Consider the following 10,890-nt stretch of genomic DNA (forward strand, 5'->3'; position numbering starts at 1 on the left):
GTTGCGTTGGATCGAGTACAGGGGGAAATGGAGTCAGACTGTGAAGGAGATTGTGGGTGAATTGATTAGATGTGTCTGAGGATGATGCTATGGTAAAAACTAGATTAGATAAAGAGAGGCTGAGACTAGGAGAGAACAGCAGGAGGGTCAGGGAAGGATAAACACTGTTTTTCCCACTTTGTCATTTATTGTAAAGTGTCCTGGATTTCCATGTTAGGAAGGGAAGTGAGAGTGCCTTTTTTTCTTCCCTCTTATTCAACAACTTTCATTACTCCTCAGAAAAGCACCCTGTCCATTTGCCTATTGTACAGAACCTTCAAAAGTACAAATCTTCACCCTAATCTCAGTACTCTGTTCTCAGAGTTGGACAAGAAGGTTTCTTATCCAACCAACCCATGTATCTTGTTTCCTCAAAGCACTGGAGAAACTGCAGCAACTGAAAAATCTTCAGGTGCCCCATCCAGGTCATCAGTCTGTTACTACAGGCCTTCAGGTCTATAGCTGTATATTTCTTGACCTCTGAGGTATCTTCCTAGTGGTTATTGCATCAGCTCAAGGCTTTGAAGCTGAGAGTTTAGTCAATAAAGCTCCAGTATTGTGTATTTCTCGAGGATGAAGTGACAACATTGAAAGAATTCATGCCCAAAAATTCAGTTTTTCACAGATCCCAAAATATTGCCCAAAGCCCAAGTACCAGAAGGAAAAAAAAATGATCACACCAAAGACTTAAGGCAGGGCAATCAATATATACTTGCAAAGAATGGAACAGGTTAGAAAATGTAAAGCTCTCCTTGTGAACTAGTGCAGGTGGGGTCAGCAAGTCTATACAGTAATCACCTTGACCTGAATATGTAACTATATCAATGAAGTATACAAAGCAAAGGACTGCTTTGACTGAAGTGATGAGAGCGGTTCTCTAAATCAGCTATGATTCTGCCGTCAGAAAAGCATTGCAGTTTCTCCAGTGCTTTGGCAGCAGAGATATGTAAGTTGGCTACTCAGTCTAACACACTTTATGAAGCAGTAGAAGCTTGATCTCCAGATGTCCACTGATGTGGATTTTGGCAAATGTGGCCTCCCTCTCTGTGATACTTCTGTAGCTTACACTGACTGTATTGTTATAGGCTTTTTTACTTCAAAATCTCTTACCCCTTTCTTTCCACCCTCTTTATTTTTCCTACAGCAGATCTCTTCCCAGTGATAAAGAAGCAGAGGACATGCCCCAGTAGAGGGAGAAAAAAATGTTGACTTAGTCATTTTCTCTTGTCTGAGAATAAACATATTTACTCACACACGCTTCCTGGTTCTGCTAGAATAGGGATCTGGCATCAATATCAATGTTTGTTTGTTTGTTAAGTCACAGAATCCAGTTGTCCAAGGGCTATGTCTAAGTATCAGAAATATATTAACCCAGCTGAATGACAATCCAGGGTTAACTCACTACTCATAAACTGTTCTGATAATGTTCCATGTTTGCAGGCAGTTTAATCATCAGTATTTTTGGAAGACTGTAAGAGAATAGATGGACTGGTGTCCTGACCTCCACAGCTCACCTAGATCCACCTAGTGACTCTATGCACCGGCTGTGGGGACCTGACCCACTTGTAAAGAATCAGGAGCCATGCCCCTTCTTTGAGAAGAGCAACTGAACGAGAAGATAAGATTTGTCTCTTTGCTTCTTTCTTGTATAGAATATTTGGCTCCATGTTTCGAATTAAGGATTTGGGAGGGTGATGCTCGGGTTTAGTCACAAACAAAAGGGTCTTTTGGACCCATTTTTGTCTGCTGTTTGTCCATGTTTGCATAGAACTGGAATAACATGAGTCTGTGAATTAACAGAGGTACACTGGCAAAAAAGCTAGTACAAAGTCATTGTTTGCAATATGCATTGCTAGTAAGTCCTGGCTAGCATAATTCTTCAGTTTCATAAGCATCAAATTCACATCAGATTTAAGGGTGAAAAAAGTAAGCAACGCCTCGTGTGTGTGTGTGTGTGTGTGAGAGAGAGAGAGAGAGAGAGAGAGAGAGAGGTGGGAGATAATGGGCCAGATCATCAGCTGGTGTATATCAGTATGGCTCCATTGACTTTAATGGAAGAATGCCATTTTACCCCAGCTGACAATCTGACATGTTTTGCAAGTTCTGGTATTTCCATTAAAATTTAACTGTAAAAGTATAAAAGTTCAAATTCTGATCTGTTACACTGGTATACATTGGGAGTAACTTTACTGAAGTCTGTGGAGTCATGCTGGATTCATGTTAATCTCAGAGCAGTATTTAGCTGAAGGACAATAATATTTTAGCCAACATTACATTTATTTTCTTTCTTTGATTTTTATTTTAAATATCAAGTACTCTTAGAAATTCTTGACTAAATATTTTCCCTCCATTCTCATGGCCACATTCTGTAACACCCCCCTTACAAAAGGTTGCCTCCCTTCTGCTCTATCTATCATGGCTGGTGGCAAGAAGAGAGAGCAAAAAATCACACAGCTGCTAGTACAGTGAACCCAAAAACATACAAAGATGTACCACAGGGAATAGTCATCAACATAAAGTGAACAAGCACCCAGACTATTGATTACATGCTGCTCACAGAACACTAGGCATTTCTGCCAACTTCTTTCCACTCATACCCTGAACTGCAGACAGCATGTTGTACTTTGCATCATCAGTTTTGATGAATAATGCACTGATAAACACTGCAGCCAATATTCTGGAGTAGCTGAGAAGCCAGATGTCATCTGGACCTCCAATAGTTTTAACCCTGCGTCTCTGACAGACACTGAAATAAACACGAAACATGCAAGGCAGAACAGGTGATGCCTAAAATGCAAGGTTACGTACAAAATTACATTTTACTGGAAAACATATGGAAACGAACGGGTGTTGTAATTCTTTCACGAATAACTTCAAGTGACACTGAGGCATCAAGAAAATACAGCGGCATTAGCTGGTTCCTGGAAATATCTGCCCAGGTACCTTTTATTTAATGGAGTACTAGGAAAAATTCTGAAACAAAAGAAACATTTCACCAGCTATATAAGAGTCCAATCTTGTAAGTAACTGGGCATCCTCATTTCCAGTTAAGTGAATGGAAGATAGGTGTTCGGCATCTCACAGAACCAAGAGGTTACTCCATCTGGAAGACTAAACAAGTTCTTCCTGTATCAACATTTTTATTGGTTGTTATCATGGCAGATCTGCCTGTTCCCTTGGCCATATCAAAGGTCATTTCTGTTCACTACCACAATGCATGGTAGTGTTTCTACAAGGCCTTGAACATAGGATTTATATATTTTAAATCCAAAAACTAACACGAAGGATAAAAGGCCCAATCTGCAAGCTGCCTGTGTGTGTGCTTCCCAGGCGCATCTGTTGAAGCAGTCTGAGCTCAGGGGATCTCAAGGGCTGTGACTGTACAGGCTTCGAAATGAGTATGGGAGGCGTACATCTTATATGCCCAGTTCTCCCCTCTTATCCATAGACACAGCTCCCTCTGAAATCTCTAAAGAGTGCAAGATAGCATCAGCACTAGAAGGTGTAGAGACTAAATCTCTTTGGGATCCAGTAGTCACAGAATTCAGAGCATCAACACACGTTTACTGTAACATTCCTACCGCTCATCGCCCAATAATACAAGCACTCAATGTGCATCACACCTTAGTGAATAGTACTTTGAATCCAGACAAGGAGTGCAGTGCTAATTAATTTATTAACTGCAATTAAGGGCCCATGTTTGCCCTCCAATACATGGGTTAAACTGTCTCTGAGAGTTGCCTCTCTGTGTATGAGTTTGGAATTTGCACTTGTTACTCGCTATTTGGTTTAAACACCTTAGTTGAAATTCCATATGTGTCTAAATCTTTTAGGCTGCTTTGAAAATCTGGATACTAGGGTGACTGATGCCTTTGCAATTGCTTGTACAGAGTGCTGTACCCTTCCTAATGTGTGATTCACAAGAACCTTTTGGATTTTTCCAGTGGGAAATGGGTGGTTAAACTGCCACAAACCACTTGTGTGGATACTTTTAATTCTGTAACTTCTGGCTCCCTGAAAGATGTAATCGCCACAGCTGCACCTGCTGATGCACATTTTAAGACAAGGGGCAAAGATATGTTTTGGCTCTTCAGATAAAGGCCAAATGTTCTCAACCCTTGCTCTGAAGAAGGGATTCTCAACTGGCACACAAGAATAGGTGTCAGAAGCTTGTGACCATTTGGTCTTTCCCAAATTGCTAAAGAAGAGGCGAGTCCCAGTTGGGTCCTGGTATGGAAAAGGCTGAGAATCGATGCTCTCGAACACTAAAATCTTGGCAGGAATTTTTTTAAATGAATGTGGAAAAAAAACCTCCAACCATACCCAGAGTTACAATACAAGGAGGAGAATCTAACTCAAAGTTTTATTTAAAGAAAAACTGCTTAGGTTAAAAATGAAACACTGGCTTCTTAAAGCCTGTTTGTGCCTAATAAATTGGAGACATTGTTCAAGATCAGTTACGCTGTGTGAAAATATGAGCCTGTAATGCTCCCAGAGTCAGTAAGACCTCTGGTGCCTTCCTTAGCAAGTGCAAGTTGTGTGATTTAAAGCAACCCAAGTTGCAACTTTAATCCTCCCACCTAATTTTCTAGGAAAACTGTAGAAAAGAGACCTCATATAACTTGTATATTTGGAACAGCTTCCCTCTCTTTGCCCCCCTAATTTTTTTTCTCCATTTTCTTTTAGACTTGAGCAACCACTCATTGTATACTTGGCAAGTGGCCTAAAATGAGCACTTACTCTAATCCTAACTGGGGGGAAAAACATCAGATAATGTGAGCCTCATAATGCTATTTTTTTCATTTAACTTACCAAAAATCTGAGAGGCAGAGCATGAATAAGGAGATTTTCACATGGTATAAAACAATCACAAAGAAACTGAGCTGACCAGTGACGTGGTTAAAACAAAATAGTTGATCAGGAAATGCTTATATAGATAAGGAGTAAGCTGTAAACAGACAGAGGCAGTGACTATAGTGGAATTTCAATTACCCTGACACTGATGGGTATAGCAGTAGTGAAGTCATTAAGGATGGATGCATGTTTCTAAGTGTGGTGTATAGAACTGCTTCTTCAGTTTGAGGAGCAATCAACAAGACCAGGGGCTATTCTGGACTTAGTCCAAGGAAATGAAACTAGGTGAAATGAATAACATGGAAGCTAATAAGCCCTTAGGTCTAAATTATCATAATATCACCAGATTGGAAACACTTCTGGGAATATTTGTGAATGGTTCTAGACACACATCAATATTGCCAGTGGAATGAGTTGAAGAAAGTTGATTGGTATCAACCGTTTGTGGACAATAATGACAAAGTATGAGGTATTTAAGAAATGGAGAGCCTGACATTGTTATTCATTTTGTTTTAATCAAAGTAAAAATGATAAAAGCAATAAGCCAAAGAGGTCCCAAAAAGATGTAACAAAGGTATCGGAAGGCTTCCCTTATTTAAAAGGCCAGGCATCCTTGAAAAATGGGAAGGTTTGGCAGATTTAAAATGAATGAAAACAACATCATGAGAATATCAACAATGAATAATATTCATTAAATATTTCAATCAAGACTGAAGCCAAGTTCTTGAAGTATATGCATGCAATGTAAATGGTGAAAGGAAAAAAAAGAAAGGAAGATGATAATGAGTCAGAGAACACTCTTTCCTGTCTGTGTCTACAAATGAAGGGACCAATCCTTGAACTATTGTTACTTTCACATGAGTAGAGGTTACAGGACTGGGCACTTAATGAGACAAGCATCTGCCAGTATCCAGGGCAACAATACCTTTGCCATTGGAAGTTGACCACCATCTCGTGGAGGAAGTGTTTAGAATGTTTAGAAAGGGCTTGATAAGAGTGTGAGATAAGTGAGATTCAGTGGTAGACTGTGGCCATTTCTGTTCATTGTAGCAATCTGGAATTCCCATAGGTGAGAAACATGTCTTGCAGCATATAAACTATTCAGACTTTTAATTGCAAGTGTCATTTCTGGGCTGACTGTTTGTGCAAGCCATCTTTCTCCAAAATGACACAATTTGTGATACCAGAAAGACACTTGGGAGCCCAATTTCTATTCTGCTTTACTATTGGTTTGACAGCCAGAAGAACCGTAGGGCTAAATCCTACCCTGGTCAGTGAAAGGAAAGAGACCAAAGTACTGCCAAACGAATCCTTTGCAAAGGATGAGACTTCTGTCAGCGAAGGCAAGACATCTTATGGTGGGCAAGGAGAATGTGCTGAGGAGAGTATTTTGCTGCTTTTTTGAGAAGCAGTGTGCCCCTGGTTAGAGCTTGCTGCTGACTGCAGCACACGCTCTAGCCAAATGGGGGAAGGGCTAAGCACGCCTGACTAACCAGCAGCTCCTGCCCCCTTAGGAATGTGTTGTCTTGCTGGCAGCCTCTGCTAATGCCCTGAACTATATGAGAAAGCTTCTGTCTTGCTGCTTGTATAGGGGAAAGAGGTTCCCCATCCCTCCTTACCTACCCACAACCCTGCCTCCCTGAACACTATCCTGGGGCAGCGTGTGGCAGAATTTAGTTTTGAGCAATGAAGTCTGGGCCCAAACTTCCCCAAAGTTCAGAGGTGTTTAAATTTGGGGGTCCAGTTCAGCCCATTATAGAAATAGGCCTGAGTTGCACATTTCAGATTCAAACTGCCCCACAGTCCTGGCGAGTTTGTATCCCAAATTCCAGTTTGAGCCTACCGCTACCATTTATGTAAAATTCCTGTACTAGTGGCTCACAGACAACATAACAGAAGACTAGAAATTATCCATTTTAATTAAAAACCTTTCTTTACAACTACAGTTACCAGTTTATAAATGTTGATTCTTGCCATGCACTTTCAGAATGCCACCGAGCTGATGAAAATGGCTAGCGTGATCTTTGAAAATGTAGCAGACTCTGTAACTAAAGAACACATGCCTGAAATGCTGAAATGGCATCGAGATGGACACCGAAGAAGATTAGTTTACATTTTCACAATTTAATGGACTTTGGAAGAGATCTCTAATGGGTAAGTAATATTTTAAAGACCTTGTCTGGATTGCCACTTGGAGAGCCCAGGCACAGAACACTGCATTAATGCAAAGGAAAAGATTCAAAATACTCAGGGCCGGATTCTGATGTCACTTGCACTGGTGTGAATTGGGAGTAACACTGAAGTCAACTGAGTTACACCAATATAAACCTGGTGAAGGTGAGAAAAGACTCAGACGGCTAACCTATCAATCCTCAGGAGCATAATTAGCTAGTGTATATGGTTCTGAGAAGGGTGCAAAGCTGTTGTTCTTCTAACTGTGTGCTGTGAAAATGAATCTGGGCCAAAATTAGGTCTACTACTGCCCTCAGCAAGGAGGCCCGAGAATCTTTTCAGCTAGTCTAGGCTCTGGAAGGCAGCACATATCCTGAGGAGGAGTCTTCTTCTCATGTGGCCATGTATCAGCCACCCAGTCTCTCCTCAGGGCAGGATCCATGACTCCAGCTAGCCTGGCCACTTTACGTATGGCAGTCAAGCCCCGTAAGATGACCTCAGGGGAGGCATAGAGCTCATCAAGCTGAAAATCCACCTCTGACCCTGAAGAGTGGAAATGGGAGAAAACAACCCCTCACTCCCTCAGCAACCACAGCACTCCAGTAAAGGTCAGGTTGTCTGAGGGGGAAAGGATGCTGTGTCTTTCTCCTGTGAGTCACCTGTGCAGCTGTAACTGCAGCCCTAGTCCTGGAGTAACCCCTGCGGTCCAGGCTGGATTATGGGGAGAGGGCTGCTTCTGGGGGAACAGGAGCATATTGCATGATTTCTCTGTCCTCAGAGCAAATCTGTACCTCCCAGCTACAGGGTGGGTACAGATTCTCTCCTCCACACCAGGCTGATTATCCTTAGGACTGCTGCATAACTGATTTACATGGCCTGCTGAAGCTTAGAGGCACCCTACTGGCCTTTACTATAAACTGGCCTGAGGAGATGGCTCACACTCTGTTCACAAAATCACGAACTCTGTGGAAATTTCAGCCCTGCGATAAAGATCCAGATTTCCATGAAGATTAACCTGTAAACAGCTCTTTAAAAGGGGGACTGGGGAGAGAGCTAGGTCACGCATACCTGTGCAGCATGATTTGTCTATTATGCAGGGTAGCAGGAAAGAGAATGCAAAGAAGAGAGCATAAGTGCAACCGTGGCAACAGTGCCTAAGCCACATACCCCTGTAGAATTTCGGAACTGCAGGGGCACAAATATCTGTTCCCAAGAAAAATGCTTTGTTTTGTTTTTAAGTGAAATCTGGAGAAAATGGGATTGATGGTAAGCCAAAAAGCTCTGGCAAGCTGAAATCAGGGTGTCCACCCTCTTTTCCGACCATCACATTATGTGAGAAACAAAGAGAAAAAGCAAAACTAAATTAAGGTACATTTTTTAAAAATCATACAGTACAGCATGGCTTTCTAGAGGAGGGAGCCACAGCCTTTGTGACTGTAGAGCCCACCACATATTTGCACTGGTAACGAGCTCAGAGGAGGAGATTTAAAAGGAGACTTTGTATTGTTCATGGAGTCTCTCAAGCATACTGAGGGTGGAATTCCATCTGTTCACTTCAGTTCGGTTCAATGAACTAGTTCACTCTTAATGGTTCACTAGGCTGTGACACTTAGTAGAAATTATGCTAAATGTTTTTTAAAACCTTTACATTATCATTTAAGAAGCTGCATGACAAGATCACTTGGAAGCGAACCCTTTGATCTCTGTCTCCTGAGTTTCTTTCATCTGATAATGGAGAGCTACGTAACATATGCCATTAAGGATGGAGACTGTGTTGATGTGCTGCGTGTTCATTTTGCATGCTGCCTTAATTTGATTCTATATAATTTTCCAGACACTCACAAAAAATACACAAAACATGCAGGTCATTGCACTGCGAGTCTGCAGTCACCTCGGTCATTCCTGTGTAGCTCTTAACACATCCTAAGAGTTTTAGCTGCAAAATGTCTCTTGCACCAGCTCATATAGGAAGTACCCTGTGCTACTGACCAGGTGGAATTGCTTGAATGACTCTTCAAACAGCGTAAATCATTAAGTCTTTGCTGTCGTGCAGAAGGGTGATGGGGGGAAGGGAGCGCTCCATATCTGATACCTGCTCTATGGAATCTTAAAGAAAGTCTGTTTATTTTCCATAAACATTTTGGAGAAGACCAACTAGTGAGCAAAAATTTGAGTTTGTTTGGAAAAATATTAATGGTGAATCAGAGTAAATTTTGATTCAGACATGGATTTAATTAACATTTGTGACAGATCTTGGGGTTTTTTTCTCCCTACCTTTTCCAGCATGCATGTTCAGTACTGATTCCTGGGCCTCCCTTTCTTTGGGTAAACCCATCTTCACTGTGGGATGTTTACATTGTCTTGCAGGGACCGGCTTGGATGTCTTTATTCTCACAGGGGAGACCTGTAGAGATCAGCAAAAAATCTTCACCTCCTTACATGGGGGAAAGGAAACACAGACAAATGGGCACAGACTCTCCAATGGGTCTACAAAGCCCGCCAATATCTTCACTGTGCTCAAGAGGACAGAGTACAGCCTTTCCAAGGAGCCAGCTAGCATCTCCACTGCATTGCAAAGGTGGGGTACCCTGAACACAGCCAGTCTGACCAAATCAATTCAGACCTTGAGCTGTAAAATTTGGTTCTGGATCTTAATTTCTCCAGCGTTTGGATCCAGTATTTACTGTCAGCCTATTATTGTGCTAGGGGCCAGCCACAACATTCATACTCGGATCTGATTTTCCCTATGACTGTGAGCTGTTTGGATCTAGGGTTTTGGTTCAGACCCATCTTTATATAAATGTGTCTTGTGAGAAATAAAAACCTCAATCACAGGTTCTGTCACTGAGATAATTGCCATGATATTGTTCTAATTATGATAGCATCACTTTTGTTTGCCTAGAGGAGAAAAAATATAGGGTACAGCGTGAAATGACTGATGATGTTGCAGTGCATTTTACAAGCACCACTTTAGCCATCAGGAGAAGAACTCTTGAATAAAGTTTAAGTAAATCACTGAAAGATGTTCTTACTACAGTTTTAGATCCTCATCTGAAAGACATGGTGCCCACTCTTCTCTTTGAAGCATAATACCTGCTGGTGCTCCCCTGGGGTGTAAGTGGGGGACTCTACATTGCCCCCTACAGGTGCCAATGCTGCAAAAGCACTATTTGGCCATGAGTATTTATCTGCCAAAACAAAAAATAACTATAAAAAAAACTAAATAAACAAAAAAATCAGCTAAATGCTGAACACTATAAATGAGCTCCCATTGTGCCCTGAGGCTTACCAGACTCAAATTCTTGACAGTACTATAAGAGGGGTATTCTGTGTGTGGACTTTGACTGGTATCAAACTGGCTCAGTTATTGCTAGGACATTTACTCAGAGATTTCTGTTCTGCAGTAGAGCTGCTAATTCCCCTTGAGCACTATTACTGTTGCTGCTTTTTATGCCTCTCTCCATGATACTACTCAATGCAAGTTACAATTAACTCAAAGGAAGTAGGAAGAAATGGATTCTGTCTATACAGAATGAGATGGGTGCAGAGTGGGAAAAGATGCTGATTTTGCCTAATCTGCCCTTGATTATTTCTTTTGTCCTTCAAACAGTTGACTTTGGTTATTTTTACACCTTGTTACAGAGGGCCGGTACAAGGCCTATGGGCCACCTAAACCCCACTTAAGCCCTCAAAATAGGGCTATTTTGGCTTTTTTGAGAGGTTAAGTGGGACTTAAATGGTACAGAGATTTTGTGTTGGCCCTCTGTACAGGGCTGAGTTTTACCCATGGAATCACTGCTGGTTCAGAGAACTGTGTCAAAGAGG

At 41.6% G+C, this 10,890-nt stretch overlaps 1 long non-coding RNA gene across 1 annotated transcript; it reads left to right on the plus strand.

Moving 5' to 3' along the window:
• The first annotated feature begins 4,761 nt into the window (after window positions 1-4,761).
• On the plus strand, window positions 4,762-10,034 carry LOC140905923 (uncharacterized). Its single transcript, XR_012156985.1, has 3 exons — window positions 4,762-4,814; window positions 6,881-7,047; window positions 9,433-10,034. It is a non-coding gene; the product is annotated as an uncharacterized lncRNA (long non-coding RNA).
• The last annotated feature ends 856 nt before the right edge of the window (window positions 10,035-10,890 follow it).

This window comes from Lepidochelys kempii, chromosome 2 (genome assembly GCF_965140265.1).
Source record: "Lepidochelys kempii isolate rLepKem1 chromosome 2, rLepKem1.hap2, whole genome shotgun sequence".
Lineage (NCBI taxonomy): Eukaryota > Metazoa > Chordata > Testudines > Cheloniidae > Lepidochelys > Lepidochelys kempii.